Source organism: Arvicola amphibius, chromosome 1 (genome assembly GCF_903992535.2).
Source record: "Arvicola amphibius chromosome 1, mArvAmp1.2, whole genome shotgun sequence".
Taxonomy (NCBI): domain Eukaryota; kingdom Metazoa; phylum Chordata; class Mammalia; order Rodentia; family Cricetidae; genus Arvicola; species Arvicola amphibius.
The window spans coordinates 200,428,534-200,450,123 of record NC_052047.1 but is presented as its reverse complement, the minus strand read 5'-3'; positions in this window follow the sequence as shown (position 1 = coordinate 200,450,123).

The window sequence follows — 21,590 nt, the reverse complement described above, 5'->3', positions numbered from 1 at the left end:
ACAGCTTTCATACTCTCCTTAAAGACTCATGTCGTCAGAAAAAGAGAGATATACAATAAAGAGAGATTTTTTAAAAAAACTCTAAATGGTTTACAGTGTTTTTAAAAATATATGCAGGCTTGAAAAAGAAAAAAGTTAAAGTTCTTAAGGTAAAGAAAGAGAGTAGTTGGCTGTGGTGGTATACACCTTTAATCCCAACACTTGGGAGGCAGAGATAGATTGACCTCTGTGACTTCAAGGTGTGGTAGCACATGCCTTTAATCCCAATGCCTGAGAGGCAGAGAAAGACAGATCTCTGTGAGTTCAAGGTGTGGTAGCATACACCTTTAATCCCAGCACAGGGGAGGCAGAGACAGGCAGATCTCTGTGAGTTCAAGGACAGCTTGGTCTACAGAGTTATTCCAGGACAAAGATATACAGAGAACCTGTCTCAAAAAGTAAAAGTAAAAATAAAAATAAAAGAAATAGAAATTAAAGTAAAGCCACACAAAGATGGAAAATACACAGAGAATCTTGATACTATATGCTATTATGGTCTCTTTGAATGGTTTGAATGCTGAGGAAGGAGCAACAGCTGCTAAAAGATATTTGTTTATAAATGCTGCTGAACTAATCCAAGATATTTTGAAAATACCTTGACTTCAAAATTTGGATCTAAGGTTTTGATGCTTTGGAAAAGTCCTTCTTTTGTTTTCACAGAGGATGAGACCCTTTGGATTGCTTCTATCCCAATATGGTATGATAGACCACACCTTCCTAAAAGGTTGCTGTGAACACCCTCAAAAAATTACTTCACTCAACCACCGACTGAGATGAACCATACACCAAGTTGCATTCATTCTTACTCTATAAATTTCCTGCTCTATCTACACTACAGATTCCCCTTTATGTATTCATTCAGGGGATTCTGTTTCTATGCTCATTACAAGTTTCTTTTAGTTCATGCTTTATGACAGACTTGGAACAATTTCAATTTAGAGAGAAAACTGCAAGTCTAGTCACTTAGGCAGATGGGGGACTTATACAGCAAATATATTACCAGAATTATTTTTCAAGTACACCAGTGATCTGATACAACAAGTCATTCTTCAGTAACAGAGTCTTGATGTAAAGGTACCAGGATGAGAAAGATAGGAAAAGTAGAAGACAAAAAAGGTAAAAGCTGGGTTGGAGAGTTCTTGTACCAGCTATGTCTTATGTCAACCAAGTAAGTGTTTTAAGGAGAATATCATCTTGTGTACTACTTCCATGGGGGAAATGGAAAGAAATGGGAGACTTCTATGAAGTCAGGAGAAAGTGTCATACAATGGGACAAAATTAGGAGGAAGCTAATCAAACAATGGTACATAAGGGGAACAAGGATATTCCAAGAATATTACTGACTAAGCCAACAGTGGCCTTGGGACTGATAAGCATACATCATTGTTGTGGGAAGAGTTGAGTTCTCAGAATCTGGAGCAATCCCTCCACAAAGGCCTTGACCACCAGCCCATTACCAGTTCTTTCAAGCACATACCTGGTATAATTGTCTACACATCAGGCCCTTAGGGAAAACTACCCTGGCCTAGGTCCAAAGGCCTAGGTCTCCTGCTGTTACTAGAGCTCCCAAGAAAACTCCTCACTGCCTGAGGGCCTAAATGAAAGCCTTGCTTGATCAGGCCAGATCTTAACACAACAATGTTTTATTTTTTTAATACTTGTCACCTGGTGTCATATTTCCCATCTGACAGAAATATGTTTTTCTCAAGAAGAAAACTAACTTGATGGCCCATCAGACCGTAAGGTATGTTGTGTGACCCTGTAATGCCTCAATGAGCATCTTGTTAGAGTCCTGTTTTTCTATGTGAAGTTGAGCCTAGTGGCTGGTTCTAAATCAGGGGTGTCTTTATTGTAATGATTTGGAGCCAAATGTCTGGACAGTCCAGATGAACAAGTGTGTATCCTAGCATCCTAATCTCTAACTAACCTGGTTAGCATATACTTATCCTTGGGGCATTTTAGCAGAAGTCCTCTGTAATGAGCATGGAAACAGATTCCTCTGAATGAATACATAAAGGGGAATCTGTAATGTAGATAGAGCAGGAAATTTATAGAATAAGAATGAATGTAACTTGGTGTAATGTAAAAGCATTTCTTCTTATGTGTGGTGTGGAAAATTACTAAGGTGAAATATTAAGAAAACATTTGCCCATTTGAAGCATGCCACACCCAGGGGGGCTGCACCCAGCAACCATGGTAACAAAATAACCTTGCCACACAAGAGGGACCCCCACCTTTCTGTGACCAGTCAATCCTGATAACCTAGGACACCTGGTTATCGAAAGGATCAAACGAGGGGCAGTTTCGAATTGACTTAAAAGAGAGGGCTGAAGGAGGATGGTCATTCTCACTTCTCACAATGGCCTGGGCACCAAGCCTTGTAGAGCGAGATCCTCCAAGCCTGCCTCCTGGAAAGAAGAAATATTAAACGCCTTGCCTAAACATTTAATGCTCTTTCTCCTGAGTACAAAGCTTCATCTCCCGAAAACAGACATTTAACGCCTTGCTTGCCGAATGAAAAGCTTCATTCCCTGAGAGTGGACATTGAAGGTCTGTCTCCCGAGAACAGACAAGATACTCTGCCTTTCAGAATGCTTTGCCATCCCGAGAGCAAAGCTTCATCTTCAAGAGTAGAGAACTAAAAGCCTTGTCTCCCGAGACTTGGTCACCAGAAAGCCAAGTCCAAAGGCCACAGACTACGTGGTCAAGAATTGATCCAGCACCTGGTATCAGCCTGGAACAGGACATCGGAACCTTATCTCCTGAGCACAGACTACGGGATCAAGAGTAGATCCTCGCTATCCAGCCCCCAGCATGGTCAGATGTCCTGCCTGAAGAAATTCAAAAAGCCCTTTTTAAGCTGAGGAATACCAGGTTGTATGATACTATTTCATGTGTGTATGAGATGTTAAGAGAAGAGCATAGTCGTGTTAATACATATGTTTAGTGTGTGAAATGTTAAGAGATATCTTATGGATACTTGAAAGATTAGGAAATGTTAATGGATAAGTTAAGGTTAAGAGGTGTTTTATAGATAAGTAATGGATAAGTTGTATTAAGGTTAAGAAGTATCTTATGGATAAGTGATAAGTTAGATTAAGGTTATGGATTGGTTTTATGTATTAGGTTTAGTAGGATTAATAATTGTGATATTGAATTGCCTGTGTGTTGCCATTATCAATCCCCCATGCCTATTAAGATTGTAAACCCCACTGATGCATTGGATATTGAAGTTGCTAGTAAAGAATCATCATAAAAACAATTCTCTTGCTTGGTCTGGTCACTCATCGCTCTCTGGGGAGAAGGGCACAGAGTCCTCATAGATATTACTCGAAAAGAACCTGGAGCTGAAGTCCCCCAGCTCATAACATCCTCCCTCAGCTAAATTCTATTTTGTGAGACTTATTATCTCCTAAGCATTGGTAAATCCTTTATATCACCAATTCTACTCTTCTACATCACAGTTTAGTAGTGGAGTGCTACCCAACATGAGACGCCTTTTACCTCAATAAATTAACTATAAATGGATCTTACACATAAAGGTTAAATGCAAAGTGCTGAACCTCAAGAAGATCCTGAAGAAACTAGGCCTCTCCAAGCTTGGTAACCTGCTTCCTGTGTTTGCACCAAAAGCATCTTTGAAGTTGACTACAAAGATGTTTCTATGGGCCTGGAGAGATGGCTCAGAGGTTAAAGAGCACTGACTGTTCTTACAGAGGTACTGAGTTCAATTTCCAGCAACCATATGGTAACTCACAACCATCTGTAATTCAATTGGGTTCCCTCTCCTGGCATGCAGACAGAATAGGTATACATAATAAATAAATAAATTTTAAAAATTTAAAAAGAGCTCTTTGCTCTTAACACTCTGAGAAAATTAAGCCCACAGAGCAAAGTTATTCAGAGGCCACCTTCAAGGACCACATGGAACCTCACAGGACAGGAAGTCTGGCTACAGATTCCAACTGAGATCTAGGGAAGATCGAACATACCAGCTCCCACACCTTACCATCTGCTACTCCCCATCTGGGGATAGCAGCCCCTTTCTCACCATGTTGTGGTTTCCCAGCTCACCCATGCTCTCTCCTCAGTTACTTGAACCAGAACTCATAGCACAGCACATGAAACTGCTGTTGCCAGCTCCTCATCAAAGCATATCCTGAATCCAGTTGCCAAAAGGGTTCTGGACCACTTCTGACTGGCAAGCTGCCTAGTGGGCCTGATTTGTTAGTGAGGCCTGAGTGGCAAGAGCATCTCCCATAGGGTTATGCTGCTTAAAGACACAGCAAAATGGTTCCCAACCCTGCCTTCTACCCTAGACAAAGCCCTTTTCTAGTCCAGCAGAGATATGCATTTCAATAGCATTTTCCTCTGGCCACAAGAGCAGACCCTGCTATCATCCCACACTCCTTAAGTACTTCCCCTTCTTCCAGGACACAATGTGGCTAGCTAGCTTTTACAGCCCACTATACTATGTGGGTTGTGAAGAGTCCAAGAATAATAATATAGAAATGTAGGTTCCAGGAATATACATATAGAAATAAAAAAAAATAAAGTTCTAAGCCTAGGGGAATGAGAGGAGATTGTCAGCAGCTTCTTCAGCAGTTTAAGGATTAACTATTAACTTTGCTTTACAACACATAGCTCCATCTACAAGTCTGAAGTGGCCCTCTGCAAACTGACAGTCCCTCTGAAACTGAGGGTCAGCTTTTATATAACCCCTCAGCCACTCATGACCAGCAATGAACGTGAGCTGAGCTAACTTTTAAATTATGGGTTGTATGTGGCATTTTGTTTGTGCATTGTCCTATATCCTTCCCTGCTATGCAAAACTGACAGTATCAGGGGAAGTGCAGAGATTCAGTAAACACCATCAGGAATTAACAGAGAGAAACAATGGGCTAAATACAAACACCAGTTTAACTAAAAAACCCTGTTAATGGAAATTGTAAAAAAAAAAAAAAAGGCAATTTGTGTATCTATCTGAGTTTTACCTTGAGATTGTAAAAATTCTTTTGTTCAATGCTTACTTCTTGCTATAAAAAGGGATGTTCAGAAACAGCCCATTGCCACAGCTATAGAAGCCTGATCTCTGGCTGTTGTCACAGCTATAGCTGATTTTGTGCCCCCATGAAGATCTTTTTTTAATTTTTCTGCAATAAAGTTTGCTTCTAGCTTAATAGATTTTGGTGGGCTGTACCCCATCTTTGCACGATGCCAGGAGGAAAACAGATTGGAGTGATTCTGTCACATGAGTGGAGGGTGCCACAAATGTTAACAGTAAAGAGAGATTTAAGGACACAAAAGGAAATGTTTGCAGTGTGGCTTTACACTGTGGCCAGGTGAACTGAAGGTACTTTTTATCTGGTTAACAAAGGGACTTCAGACAACCAAGAAAGAAAAGCAGGAACAAGATCACAAATAAGATAATAGGTCTTTCTCCCATCAGAAAGCTGGATGGACTCATTGCCTTAAGAGTTTTATTCCTGAAATCTAGAGCAAACTGCTGGCAAATGAATAATAATAAAAAGAGTAGTCTTCATAGAAACTTAAGTAGTTAAAGAATAATGGAACTAGGAAGAATGTTCATGAGCACTATTGTTAGCCAAAACATCTTCCTCAGTGGTAGGTGAAAAAAAAATCCAACTGTGTTTATTATTCAAGGTTCTCTATATGATTGGGACTGTGAAACTGGGAAAGAGAACTAGATACAGCTTTTGAACTCACCAAGACAGGATAGATATGGAGTATTTTCTCTGAATTTGTCAATTGTTAATGGACTAGACATTGTTGATGTATTTATTGCCTGTATATATTATATATAGTTAGTATAGTTACTGTATATAATTTTTCATATATTAGTTATAACCTTCTTTTAAAATATTTAGACAAAAAAGGGAAAATATGGTGATATCTTGTTTGTACAAATAAGCCTTGCCTGAAGATCAGAGGGTGGAGCTAGCCACTAGCTAACCATAAAGGTCTGGAGGTTTATACAGACAGACAGGAAGTGATATGGCTGGGTGGAGAGAGGGAGTTCTAAGGTGGGAGTGCTAGTATTAAAGGCATGTGATTCTCAAGTACTGCTATTAAAGGTATAAACCATCACTTCCTGGCTATGTTTTTCTTTTAGACTGGATCAATCTCGTGTAGCCCAGGGTGGCCTTGAACTCACAGAGCTCCATCTGTATCTTCCTTCCAAGTGCTAGGATTAAAGGTGTGTACCACCACTGCCTGGCCTCTATGGCTAACTAGTGGTTTAGCTCTACATTCTCATCTTTAGGTAAGCTTTATTTGTTATAGCATAAACAAAATATCAGTTGTCTCTTGGTGGGCCCACTTCATGTGAACTCCCTCTTTTCCATCTTTAGTCAAAATGGTGACTGCCCATGTGACTGTACTCAATTAAAGTGGTGGCAGACCATGTGTTGTTTCTCAGAACAGTTCCAATTTTGAATTACAAGTTTCTGTTACAGATTTTTTTAACCATACTGAATTCCTTAGCTGTTTTTTTAAATAAAGTAGAACAGAATAAAATAACGTTCTCTACCATCGTATCAGATAATGATCACAAATCTCAGAGGCAAATTCTGAACCCAGGCAACTGATTATAATAACAGTTGAGCTATTTATCAAGACACATGGAACATGTAAACTCAGGTATTCAAGACCAGTCAGAAATAAGCATGCAGTGGCCACATACATTTACATATCCAGCTGAGCCTGAAGTAATCATATAGGCACAGATTTATCCATACATAGTAACAAGACAAAACTTTCTGTAGGAAACAGACTTTGTTTACAAATTATAAACCATGTTAGATGAGCAACTTCAAATCATGAAATAAGAGGTTACAGTTCTATCAGCATATAAGAAATATATATAAGAATATATATATATATATATAAGAAACCATAGGAATTCCTCATTTAGGTGTGAGGAATCTGAGAATGAAAATAAGATACAGGACTGCAGGTGGAAACTGAGAGCATAGGATGTCTACAGTCTGACTGCAAAGTGAAAGAAATCCAGGAAGGAGCAGAAGATAAGGAAGGTTTCCACATGGGTCTGTAGACCACAAGAGCCAGAGCCACGTGGAAAACTGTGGGTCAATCAGATTGCTGGGAAAGTGGAACGAGCAGGAGATATGGTCACATGAGTGCAGCGGACTGCAGCACACAAGTGTCCATGTGGAAAGTAATGCAAGCCAGAGGGAAAAAATGAAAACCATCTCAGAGCTAAGGCATGAGAGGCTGATAGATAGATGAACAGAGAACAGGTAGGGGGAAGGGCAGAGTGAAGACAAACAGAAAACAAGGGAGGGGGAAGGGTGGGTGTGCAGAGTCCAAAAATCCTGTGTGAGGGAAATTAACCCATCTGTTGTATGGTGTGAACAGCCCAAATTTGGACAAATTTTATAGAAGATACCCCCAAGGGTGTCTAGGGTTCATACTTGGACCCACAAGAACCCATTCACAAGTCTTTTACTGAAGACCAAAGAATACAGAACTGAGTCTGGTTCTAAAAGCCTATGGCCAGGAACAGTATGGGGATTGCCTCTGTGTAGAATGTTTCCTGTACAAAGGAACCCATGGGACAGGGTTCTCCTTGCTCTAGAAACTGGCCAGGATAGCATGTACTTCATTGGCTTTGGCAGGTAACCTGGAAGCCTTTGACCCAGAAGGGTCAAAAGACTTGGAAGAGATCCTGTATCCCTTATAGGATTTTGGTTTGGAATTGGGTGACTTGCCAAGCCAAAAGTCAGTACAGGGTGTTGGAGGGGTTGGGGTTGGGAAGCAGGTAGTTTCTGTCCTGCCCAGTTCCCACAATTGCTAAGTCCCAAAGAAATCACGCAGAGGTCTACATTAACTATAAATTGATTGGCCTAGTAGCTCAGACTTCTTATTAACTCTTTTTTTAATATTTATTTATTTATTATGTATACAATATTCTGTCTGTGCTTGTGCCTACAGGCCAGAAGAGGGCACCAGACCCCATTACAGATGGTTGTGAGCCACCATGTGGTTGCTGGGAATTGAACTCAGGACCTTTGGAAGAGCAGGCAGCACTCTTAAACACTGAGCCATCTCTCCAGCCCCTCTTATTAACTCTTATAACTTATATTAGCCCATTATTCTTGTCTATGTTAGCCACATGACTCAGTACCTTTTTCTGTAGGGTAGTCACGTCTTGCTTCTTCAGTGATTGGGTCAGGACTGCAGAGGAATGGGCTTCCTTCTTCCCAGAATTCTCCTGTTCTCATTGATCCACCTCTACTTCCTATTTGTGTCCCACTTATACTTCCTGCCTGGCTACCGGCCAAACAGCATTTATTTAAAATATAATTGACAGAATATAGACATTTGTCCCACACCAAGGAGAGTGGCTTTCCATATGGTTGCAGGAAAGACTCAACTCTACCCGGCCTCCACACCAAGATGATAAGTATTTTTTTGTCTCTGGTAGAAAGTAGGTTCCTCCACCAACGCAGTAAATCAAATTGAGCTAAATTTAAAAAGTAAAGGGCCAGGTTTAATCTGAACAAAGCACTCCAGGGTGACTCTCAGAAAAGGGAACTGGAGAGAAATCAGGTCCAGATGGAGGGGCTTAAAAACCCTGTAGGCATAGTCCTGAGCTTTGGGGGAGGAGCCTGGGCTTTTGTAGGTCTTTCTGAGAAGGGCAGGGTTTGGAGAGGGAGGAGTGTGGCTGAGGTAGAGTTTTCAGCCAAACAGTTTCTACATACAGCTCCCTGATCCCAATGTTCTGCACAGATGCAGGCCACCAGTAGAAGTTATTCAGAGATATCCACGTGGGTCCAGGGAGTTGCAAGGACTTCATGGGATCTCAAAGGGCACAGAAACTGGCCATAGGTTCCCACCAGTTCCAGAAGAGGACTCGCCACACCAACTCCTTCAGCTCACCATCTTCTCCCCACCTGGGGACAGTACTCCCTCACACAATGTTATGTCTTCTGAGTCACCCATGGGCCACTCACAGCCCCTGCAGCAGCACTCACAGAACAGCACTCAAAACGGCTGGTGCTTGCCTTGCACTGAAGAGCCCTGGAATACTTCTGACTGACAGGTTAGACTGGAGGTCCTCATTGGCTAGTGTGGCCTGAGAGACAAGCACAACCTCCCCTGGGTTACAGTGTGCTGAATGCACACAGCAGAATTGTCCTGGCTCTGGATTCTACTCTAGATCCAGATCTTTCCCATATCTTCAGATATACATTTCAATAGTGCTTGCCTCTGGCTTCAAGAGCTGACCCTGCTATCTTCCTGTACTCTGTAGGTCCTTCCCCTTCTTCCTCCTGGACACAATATGGCTTTCATAGTTCATTATAAAAAGTGGAGTGGAGTGACACCCCCCCCCCAGTTCCCCAGTTGGAAGAGCATGTTAACAATTAAAAAGAGATTTTAGGATACAAAAGAGATATTTGTTCTGTGACTTCATGGTGAGGTCAGGTGAAGTGAAGGTATATATACTTTACCTTGTTGTCACAGGGACTTCATACAACCAGGAGGGAAAAGCAGAGATCAGATCAAAATCAAGATGTTATATCTTTCTCTCATCAGAAGGATAGATGGTTATATCATTGCTTCAGGAGTTTTCTTCTGAAATTCATTTAAATCTCTTGACAATTTAACAATAATAAAAAGTGTGGTCTCCACAATAAGTTGAATACTTAGAAAGTATTGGCATCCAATTTTGATGGGGTTCACATGTTCCAGGGTAGGGGTGTGTGAACTAGAAATGCCAGGCAGACAGAACAGAGATATAAAAGAAATAGACAGAGACACAGAATAGAACTAAAAGAGCAATCCAGTGAATACTGAATTCACCTGCATTTATTTTCCATAAGTTTATATACCCCAATTAAAAAAGGGGGGAGGGAGAAGACAAATGGTTGCTTTAACATGATTTTAAAAAAACGGAGCAATTACCTCTTTAATACATGAAGCATCAAGCAACTATACCCTAAGATAAATATTCTGTTGTTCAGGCAGGACATGCAGCAACCACACCGTAGGCACAGCATCCTGTAGTCAGCCACTCCCTAGGTCAAACTTCCTGCCATAACCTTGTAGTAGCAGGAATAGGCATGAATTCTCTGAACCTTAGTCAAGGTGAAATAGACCCATGTCTGTGGGCTTCCACAAGAGAGAAATGGAACAAGGAAGAAGGGCTTAATGAACACTATTGTTAGCTAGTACATCTTCCTCAGTGGGCAGGTGAAAAAAACCACAACAGTAATAGTCAAGGTTCTCTGCTTGAACAAGACTGATAAGATGAATCACTCTAAGTATGCAGAAAGAACATTTATTAGAATGTTTCACAGGCTGTGGTCCAGCTAGTCCAATACTGACTCTCTACCAATGGAAAGTGGAAAACTTCAGTAGTTCTTAAATAAATGAGAGTGGATGATTCAGGTGACCTTTAGTATATACCAGAATTCCTAAGAATTAGGTTCTAAAGAGAATAAATGAATGACCTTCAAAGCAGCAGCTAGGGCAAGCACCCAAAGAGAGAGAGAGAACTTCCTTTTTCAATATCCTTTTATATATGTAGGCTGCCACCATAAGGTTTAACCTAGATTAAGATGGATCTTACTACCTCAAAAGATCCAGATGAATAATCTTCCCATTTTAAAACCTTTAACTAAGAAAAATTACTCACAGCTATACCCAACTCTTTGGGTAATAGTTAATTCCAGATGTATAGTCAGTTTGGATACCAAAATAGCTATCACAATAGCCATGATAGAAGAGCCCTTACCTTAAACCCTAACCCTAACCCTAGACCCTTAACTCTAAATCTCTAAGTTAAACCCTTGGCCCTGACCCCTACTCTTACTCTAACCCTGACTCTGACCCTGACCCTTGCTTTATTCTTTCTCCCTCCTCTAGAAGTGACCCTAAATTTTAACATATAAACCATTTTTTAAATTAAAAATTTCCACCTCCTCCCCTCCTTCCATTTACCTCCCACTTCCCCTCCCCATCCCTCTCCACTCCAAAGAGCAGTCAGGGCTCCCTGCCCTGTGGGAAGTCCAAGGTCCTCCCCCTTCCATCCAGGTCTAGGAAGGTGAGCATCCAAACAGACTAGTCTCCCACAAAGCCAGTACATGCAGTAGAATCAAAACCCAGTGCCATTGTCCTTGGCAATAGTGGTACATGCTCTTAATCCCAGAACTAGAAAGGATTATAAGACAGAAGGAGACAGCTCTCAGTCTCAGCCTCATTCTGAGGTTTCCTAGAGCAGAATCAGCATTTTCAGACTGAGGTCAAAATAAGAGCCAGTGCCTGGCTGCTTTGCTTTTCTGGTCTTCAGGTTATGTGTCTCTGGGTTTTTATTAACCATGCTTCACTTTTATTTATTTGTTTTTTTGCATTAATATTATTTATTATTATTAATTATTATATGCATGTGGATGTTTTCCCTGAATATTTTAAAAGCCGAGCCATCTCCCCAGACCTTAACACACACCAAAGAGTGGCATTAGTCCCTTCCAACATGGTGCCTAGGTACCTAATATACATTCACTAGGTCCACCACTTCTCAATACAGTTTATTACAATGGGGACCAAGTATTCAGTACGCAAACCTTGAAGTAACAAAAAAAAAATCTAAAACAACAGGAACATTAGCAACTTGCCTCAGTTCATGGAGCCAGTGGTTTGCAGTGGTGTTAAATTTATCTTGGCTCAACGCCCCACCTCAACACCATACTGAACCGCTAATCTTTCTTCTCTCTGGCCAAGAGTGGGCTAAGCAGGTTCTTGCTTCTGCATTTGCCTTGGCTTGCAGGACACTAACTGGGGTTTCAAGTGGAACTTTACTAACAACCCACAAAGACCATAGGAAAATAAACAAGGGAAATAATTATGATATATAATAAAGTATTGAGCTTATAAAGAATAGTGTTTTCTCTTTAAAGGAGTATTAGTACTGTATTGGCTTCTTGTGGCTGCTCTAACAATTACCACAAATTTAGTAGCTTGCAAAAACACAAATTCATTCTCTTGTTCTGGAGGTCGAATGCCTAAAATCAAGTTGTTAGCAGTGCTATAGAATAGAACAAGGAGGTGGAGGGCTACTGAGATGTCTCAGTGGTTAAGAGCATTGGCTGCTCTTTCAGAGGATCCAACCTCAATTGCCAGCACTACATGGTAGCTCGCCACTGTAACTCCAGTTCCAGGAGATCTAACACATTTACACCAATGCACATAAAATAAAGTTAAATAAATTATAAAAAAAAAGAACAGGGAAGTGGAGAGGTGATTTGGGAACTACAGGATTTTTTATTTATAATATACTGATAAAACACATCTAAGAATGAAGATAAGCTTATTTTTAGGAGACCCTCAGTTGGCATGGTCCTTTATCTAAGTTCCTACACATCAATCTTTCTGGTGTTCGGAGAGTTGGAAGGAATATGAAAAAGCATCCACAGCCTAGTGTTAAAAACTAGACCACTGCTATGCTAAGTAGTACAGTCTTGGGAAACAACATAGACATCATGCGGTACTGGCAACATCATGGGCACCATGTGGTACCGATTTCCTTTGTGCTGTAGAGCATCAGGGTTGAGACCATAACAGACCCCTCTCTTAGTTTGAAAATAAAATAGCTCCCTGTTGCAGGGTCCTGGCGGGTGTCCCTTGGGGAGAGAGAAAAATAGGCACAGTACCAACATGATAGGCGCTGGGAACAGGTTGAAACAAGTTCAGTTTATTTTAGGAAGGGGTAAGCCTTCCCCTTTATTCTCCCCACTCTGCCCTGGAGGGTGGAATCCACTGAGCTGGAATCTGTTGAGGTGATGTGGTCACTGTTCGTAGTCATCTCCTGTCAGACTAGGTTGCTGCTGTCAAGGCCCTTTGGCAGACCCAGGATGGCTTTGAGGAAATAGCTATTGTGCATGCTCTTTACTGTTGGTCTAGGCTGGCTGGTTCTCAGGCCCATTAAGGCTTTGTCATCCTATACCCCCCTGAGGTGGTTTAAATGAGGAATGGGCCCTATATAATTATGTAGTTGAAGAAGGCTTGGTTCCCAGATGGTGGTGCTGTTTGGGAAGGTTATGGTACCTTTAAGGGGTGTGGCTTTAATGGAGGAAATATGTCATCAGGGTTTCGCTGTATAGCCCTGGCTGTCCTAGAACTCACTCCGTAGAAGAGGCTGGCCTCAAACTCACAGAGATCTGCCTGCCTCTGCCTCCAGAGTGCTTGGATTAAAGGTGTGTGTCATCACCACCTAATTAGAGAACCTTTTGAAATTACAGCAAAATTGCAGGCAATCTACATGTATTATGAGTAGAAAATATTTGAATACAAAATTATGTTTATTCTAAACATGAACAGACTCTTTTTGTTGCACTGCTTAAGCAACATAGTTTAACAACTATATACAAGCACAGACATTGTAATATGGCAAGAAAGATAGAGAAGATTTAAGGACTGTAAGAAAAATAAGTATAAGTGATATGCAAGTTTTATCCTATTAAGATAAGGGACCAGAAGCACCTTAGAGGTTCTATCTCAAAGAATGCTGAGTGAAGAGTGCCATTCTCCAGGATCCCCATGATGAAAACTGGTACAACTATAGCAATGCTGAGAAAATGTCACATTTTTCTACTCTAGCTGCCAGCCAGGCTTCCACAAGCAACAGGCAGAAGAGAAAGAATACAGTCCGGCCAATGACAAAAGTAGGCAACGTGACGGCATTGCTGACACCTGTGGCATCTGTTGTTATAGATTCTGACTGGAACTGGATATGGAGGTTTTCATCCATGTTGGGCAGGAGAATCAGTCCATGGTATCCTCTGTCACTTTGACCCCATCTCTGTATACAGACCATGTAAGAGGATGATTACCTCAGACTGTTGAGGTGGAGGAGGAAAAGCTACTTGTGTATGTCACAGTGGTACGGACAGACTGAAGGAAGGCAGAATGTGTCCATTTAGCATGAGGATTATTTGAAGTTCAAGGCATTGGAAAAGCAGCAGGTTTAAGCATATCCTTATGATTTACCACTAAAAGCAGGGCTAGGTTTGTAAGTGCCACTGAGAAATCTCCATTTTTCCACAGGATGGGGTTTGTAAAAATGTCCCCTTTCTGCTCTTCCATGGACATCTTTATACCCCAGAGGGCACCACCAGAGGAATCCACGTCAATAAGCATTGCCAATCAGCCTTTACCCACGTTAGTTTGCCAATTTATTTGCTTCCTCACACCTCAAAGTGCCTTTCCTGGTCTTGTCAATTCTCTAAAAATTAAGTGTTCTCTGGTTAAGAAGCTTTGTGAAGCCAAGTTCTAAGTTATTCATTTAAGTGCTCCTGTATGTATGGTGATCTGCCTGTATTCTTGTCCATGATTTTCTCTTGTTAATCTCTCCTTCCTTGATCTAGCTCACAGTCTTCATTAGAAAGTCTAGGAGAGTTAGATGGAAGAATCGTTTGAAGCTTTTTTCTTTAACAAGTTCACAAGAACAAAAGCTTCAACTAAGAAAGAAGCTCTCTCTGGACATTTTTGAGCGTGAATTCCCAAAAGGTAGTCTGGATAGTAGAAGGCGCAGTACCTCCTCCAGCACCATGGGGAGAATCATAGAAAGGAAAGCCTCTGCTTAAGTCTAGAATGGCCTGTCCACTTTCGGGACCTCTAGTAGGGGACCACTTCCCAGATTCTGCAGACCATCAGTATAGGCCTCACCTCTGCTCTTGAACCTCCCAATATCCAGAGGCTGCAGAACTGTCAACATTGGTACCGGGATTCTCTATTTCCCTTCCAGCTTTGGCCTCCAGAATGGTGACACAGTAAATGCCTCTTGTTTAGCCCACTCTGACATTAATAATGTATGGTAGTCAGGAACTCATTTGAAATGCTTCCCAACTGCCAAACACTGATAGACATGTTATTGGGTATATATACTGTATGTATGTGGATATATGTGTACAAATGTATGCATGTTGAAGGCCAGAAGTCAACACTGGATGGCATTCCTCATATGTCAGTCACCTTGTTTTATGAGATGGAGTCTCTCACTGACTTGGAGATAACCAAGTAGGCTACTCTGGCTGGTCAGTGAACATCAAAGATGCTCATCTGTCTCTGTTCTTTACCACTGGAATATAAGTGGATGTTTCTGCCTAACCAGTTTTTCCAGGTGGGTTCTGGAAATTGGACTTAGGTCATCATGTTTGCACAGAAGGCACTTTATGAACTGAGTTATCTCTCTGGCCTTTAATAGCTTGTGTGAATTATCGAAGTCCCTCTATTGCTAGTAAAAACAAATGGTTACTATATCCCTGGACAAATTAGGAAATTGAGAGACAGAGCAAGTATGCAACTTGTCTGAGCTGTGTCAGGTGCACAAACTGAAAAACTAGGATCTAAACTTAGACCTTGGAGCTATAGAATTTGCATGCTGAACTGATCATGGAGCAGAAAAAACTGTAAAATAAAGAAATGGTTTGCTTATTAACCAAAGGCATAGACTTCAGAAAGACAGAAGGCTTATTGAGGAAATACCAGACCCCAAAGTTCATCAAGGCTTTGCTTGTGGATTTTGTTCAATAACATCACTTGAGAGAAAACCCAGAGACCACTTCAAATATGAGACTGGGATTCCTACTTAGAGTGCACTGGCCGATGGTAAACAACTTTGAAGAGAATTATTTTCTCCTTCACCCTCTACTTTACTGCTGTGAAACAGCAGCAGCAGAAGTGATCAAGGGCACGAGCCAAACCAGAAACCTTCATTACAGGGTTGGGCTCTTTGGAGTGGAGTTCTTCTTGGCTCTGTAGTCCACGTTTCTACTAATTCGAAAGAACGTTTGTCAGTGGTTTCAGCAGAACCTCATCTGAATAAACAGGCTGCCAGTTACCAGAGGGCAAGTATACCGCATGTTTGGCTCCAGTGTTGAGAGGATGCAGGGTGGGGATGCTGACTGTGGAATTTTGCTGCTTTCTCTCCTATCCTGTACCCTTTGGGATATATGGCCCAAGTGGTAAATGCAGATCCCTTGGATTTCCCTGGGGACTGAGGAGGTGGGGTAGCCTGGCAGATACATCTCAGACTTCTCCAGAGTAATCCCTAAGCCTTTCCCCTACTCTATTTTTGTTTATATTGTAGAATTATCTAGAAGAAATGTGATATAAATGAAAGGAATAATAACATTAGCAGCTACTTTAAAATTCTTTAAATTATGTTTAATATGTGTTTGTGTATGCATTGATGCACTATATGTGACTGCATGAGGAAGCCAGAGGCTGACATCAGGAATATTTCTGTTACTCTCCCCTTATTTTTGAGACAAGATCTTTCACTAAACCTGGAGCTTGAAGATTCAGTTATACTGGCCAGTGAATCCCAGGGATCTTCCTGTCTCCGTCTCCCTGTCTTAACACAGCTTGCCACCAGGAAGCTACATCCATAAGACAACTAAACCCAGGGCCGCCCACTATTTAGCTCAAGGAAGTCCTGTTCACAGTGGTACAAGAGCCTCACTTGCTGTGATTTGAGGGTTCCTAGCACTCAAACTTTCTTGCTTGTCACCATCTCAAGGGGTCTAGGTAGATCTCAGCCAGAGCCTGACACTCCCTGGTGTCCCAGGAAGGGCTGGGTATGGGAGGAGAGCATCTCTCCTGGGAATAGACCAAATGGAGACCATTCGGTGCCCTCATCTACTGTGCACAGCTGTTTATAGTGAAGAGCGTAATAGAGGTATGGATCATCACTTCCTCCCACCTATCCTTGTCTGCCCAGACAAAGTAGGGTAATGAGGTAGACAGTCTCAGTGGGCAGGGCCATGGGACCTGAGTTTCTTCCTGATATCCTGTCAGGAGGTTGGCTGTGGCAGTGGGCTTTCTAGATTGGTAAAAGTCTCCCAAAATAATACATAGCCTTCAAAGGGTTAGGGAAGGTTCCCACTATCTCTAGTGAGGTTCCTGTCTCTTGAGTTGGAAGGCTTCCTGTCCTTGGTCCCTCCATATTCTCTTGCAAGTCTTCACACATGATTAGCAACATGTACCTGTTGGTTGTTTCCTTAGTACTGCTGCACAGCAATTCTTCTCTCATTCCAGGAAAGACCACTTTTCAGTTATAGAAGAACATCCCATTCCATTTCATTGCCAGGCAGCACCTACACAGAGCTTCTGTCTCAGTTTGTCCTTCCAATTAGGAAAAGTGTCTGCTTTTCAGGAGCCAGGGGACTAAAGTCTTCCACAGGACATATGGACTCCAGAGCTCACGCTGGAAGACAAGAGCCTCAAATATCCACTCTTTTCTGTGTCCTGCTCTACCAAATGCTTGCTGGGGAAACACAGGGTGTGTGAATGAATGTGGGGTCCGCCACTGTATTCACCCCATCTCAAAAAGGATCTAGAGTTAGCGAGGGGACCAGATCCACCAGAGCATAGGCCTGAGTACTGGGTATCCCATGTCCTCATGAAAGCTGAACAATGTTCTTTAAAGAGCCTGCCTCTGTGTAAAAGGCTCATCAGGCAGCAAGTATGGGTGCCTCCTGCATTCCTGTCCTAGTCTACTTTGTCTCCATGACAAGAAACTGCTGGGTTTGTGTTTAAACTCTGATGGCCTTGTAAGAGTTCTGCTGGCCTCCTTAGGTACTGCCTACCAGAGTTAATGTGACGGCAGTTCTTGGTGTGGTCAGTGTGAAGGCCAGATTTGGTTTGGGTGGAATTGACTTGAGAAAGAATTAACTGAGGGGCTATTACAGTCAGCATGAACATGTTTCAGGCAAGTGTCACTCAAACAAAAGAGGTCAGTATTTCCACAGAAGAAAAGAAATGCAGTATTATATTCATTAAGGAATTTATTTATCTTTATAAAACAACAGTGGTTGTGGCTAGACATGGTGGCACTGTGACATAGTGGATGGAGCGTGAGAGGTTCAGAGCAGCACAACAGAAGCTATTATCATTGAGAATAACCTCCAAAATGGAAACCTTTGGATACTAAAGTTATTATTCTAACAATGCCAGTAGCCACAATGCCCTTCTAATAGACAATATTTGTGATCAATTATAGGAATGGTAGGTCAATAAACTGGAAAAATGCCCAATACCCAGTATCTTCCTTTAGGTAACCCAGCTTCTTTCCTAGGGTGACCTAGGAAATGTTAAATCATTGTCCTGAGTCAAGACTTTTCAGTCTGAGCCAGAGGAGATACTTTATGTGCCTGTGCAGGATCTGGCCTACATACCTGCCAGTTTCACTAGCTGAGTAGCTGGCTGTACAAGCAGGTATAGAAAGTGGGCCTGGGTGGGACTTCCCAACTGTAGTCTGAAGGAAGAGACTTTATACTGCCTTTCCATAGCAAAACCTAAGTTAGAAGGTCCTATTTCAGGGTATTGGTTATGAAGATGGAAGGGGATGAGGAGACAATCAGAAAAGAAAGCACACGATTGCCCAAGAGAAGATCCCAGTGTTGCATTTTTCTTTTTCTTGGGACCTCTAGCTGTCCAAGAAGCTGCCACCATTCCCTTTGTCAAGGCTTAGAATGCCAGGCTCCGGGAGGCTGCATTGCCTGCCCTGTGTTGAGGTTAGTGGCTCATTTAATTTGCTGGAAAGTAAAGCCAACCTTTCAAGAAAGTACTTGGTCCAGAAGAAAACAATAGATTGCAATATTGGGCTAAGTTCCTTGGAGACGCATGGAAACTTCCCAGCCTCAGCTTTTTCAGGGGGTTGGTCTCAGCTCTGAGGCAGACTCTCATTTTACTTGTGCCTCTGATGCAAAGAAGTGCCGTGCACATGTCCCCACGCGTGAACTCAGAAACATCATGAGCCAATGCCTGTCAGGCATACATATCACTGGGGCTACCTGTGATCTACGCCTGTGTGGTAGGCCTCTTGCTGCCTGCCCTCCCAGAAAACAAAATATTTCAGAGACCAGTCCTGTGGCTACAGCCAGCCTCAGCCCCTAGGCAGGTGAGGAAATATGGAGCCTTGTGTAGTTCAGATTCAAGAATGAGTAAAGGATACACACCATCTTCCTGGAAGGTGAGGATCAGCCATTCTTGATATTCTGGGGATGATATTCAGAGTCCACCTTCCCCCACTAAAGTGTATAACAGACAATTTTAAGTCAGAATGGTTACAGCAGAGACCACCCTACATACTGCATGCAGACAGAGGCCTATTTCCAAACAGCAAAAGCAGAGAAGCTTCTCACTCCAAGTCAAGGAACATTCAGTTAGAAACATGCCACACGTGAAGCAAGAAAGGTTCTTCTGCAAAGAGTTCACGTGCACAACAGAGTGTCCACATACACTTTCTCCTGGACATGGCAGAGGGCTTATTTTCATTTTAAAACAAACAAAAAGACCTTTAAAATGCAGCTATAGAAACAAAGGCAGGAGGAAGACTTAGTGAGAGAGGAGGGACACTTTTCAGGCACTGTTTCTTGCTATGAAGCCATGAGTAGGCCAAAACAAACTGAAAGACTGAAATGTGTCTACCTCTGCCTCCCATAGGCACTCGGGTACATTTCAGTGCACAGGTCTTTCAGGACCTCATGATGGGAACACATGGTAAACAGACTTGTGTTTTCCATTTAGCTTCCTGGGTGTTCTTGATGTGGGATGTTCCTCTGTATGCTGTGAATATGTTTTATTACCATTGGTTAATAGAGAAGCTGCTTTGGTCTATGGCAGGGCAAAATATAGCAAGGCAGGAAATCCAGGCACAGATAGAGGAGGAAAGAAGGCAGAGTCAGGATATGCCATGTAGCCACCAAAGGAGAAAGATGCCAGAACCTTACGGGTAAGTCACAACCTCATGGCAATACACAGATCAATCTAAATGGGTTAAGATGTAAGAGCTAACTGGGAATATGCCTAAACCATTGGCCTGACAGTGTTGTAATTAATATAGCTCTGTGTGATTATTCAGGTCTGGGTGGCTGGGAAACAAAAGTGCAGTCTCTGTTTACAGATTCTCTACTGAAAATGGACACTGCCTTGATTTTGGGGTGATAGAGGAGGGTCATCTGTCTACATGTTTCTTTCATTGGTTAATAAAGAAACTGCCTTGGCCCTTTAATAGGACAGAAAATTAGGTAGGCAGAGTAGACAGAACAGAATTGTGGGAGAAAGAAAGCAGAGTCAGGCAGACGCCTCAGTCAGTCGCCATGCCTCTCCTCTCTGAGATGGATGCAGGCTAAGATCCTTCCTGGTAAGCCACCACCTTGTGGTGCTACACAGATTACTAAATATGGGTTAAAGCAAGATATGAGAATTAGCCAATAAGAGGCTGAAGCTAATGGGCCAGGTAGTGTTTAAATGAATACAATTTGTGTGTTGTTATTTCGGGGCATAAGCTAGCCAGGCATGTGGGAGCCAGGCAGGAATGCAGCCCGCAGCATTGAGGCCTAAGGAGAAACTTTTCTTACCGTTACCTATTTGACAAGAGTTAAAAGGCTTTGGGTGGGGAAATAGGAACAAACTTGTGAAAAGGAGTCAGGGGTTGTGTGTGGCTGGGGCTTATAACCATACCAAAAAGATGACAATTCTCTTTTTCCTCAAGGAAGAAGCATGAGCAACAGCTTGATGATCTGGAAGTACTGAGTGTCCTACTCCCCAGTAGAACCTGGATACAGTCATTTGCATTTGATTCATATTCAGCCCTTCAGAAGTTCAGAAGCAGTCAATGGGCCAGGCTTGAGGTTAATCATGCACCATAGAGCCTGGCTGTTTCTTCTCTCATGGTTGGATGATTAGTCCCAAAGAACAGGCTCCTTTCCAGCAGCGAGCCCTGGAAGAGCTTGGAATCAAAGACATGAGACTAAAATGCTTGGAATTTTCCTCCTGACAGGATGAAGTCTCAAAGCTGTCAGGTGCCTCAGGAAAACACATTTGGAATGGCCATATACATAGGCCTGGGGGATTGTTCTCACACTATGGCGCATCAGAAGGGTCTGAGCAGCTTAGGAAAGATGCATTTTTCATGGTAGTATGCACTTGTAATCCTAGAATTCAGGAGGCTGAAGCAGGAGGATTTTTAATTTGAAACCAGCCTGGACTACAAAATGAGATCATCAAGTATTGGCTTGGGGTGTTGCCCAGTAATCTGCATTTTAACAGGAGCTGATTCCAGTAGCACCTGGCTCATCCTGTAAGAAACCCCAATAGTTGGTAGCTGAGACATATTTTGAGGCAGAATCATACTCAGAGTCTCATCTTCCCAGGGGAGCAGTAAGACCAGCTGCTTACCCTGTCCTGATGAGAAGGTGAGGGCCAATCTGTACCTTGAAACCTCCTTGAATTTCAGGGGCTGGACAACTCCCCAGGGCTGGAAAGGTAAGTCCATCAAGTCTTCCATGAGTGACTTGTGCCTGTGTCTTTAAGATGCCCAATTAGAACGAGCCTTTGACCAAGATCTCCTTGGGAAGTGACAATGAGATTGTCTTGCACTTCACTAGTGCAAGTTTCTTCTTAGGCATCTCACTTGCCTGGAATGACTTCCTTCATGTCACATGAGCCAACAAATCTGTGGGACCCCATGAAGGTGTCATGATATGGTGATCACTTTACTG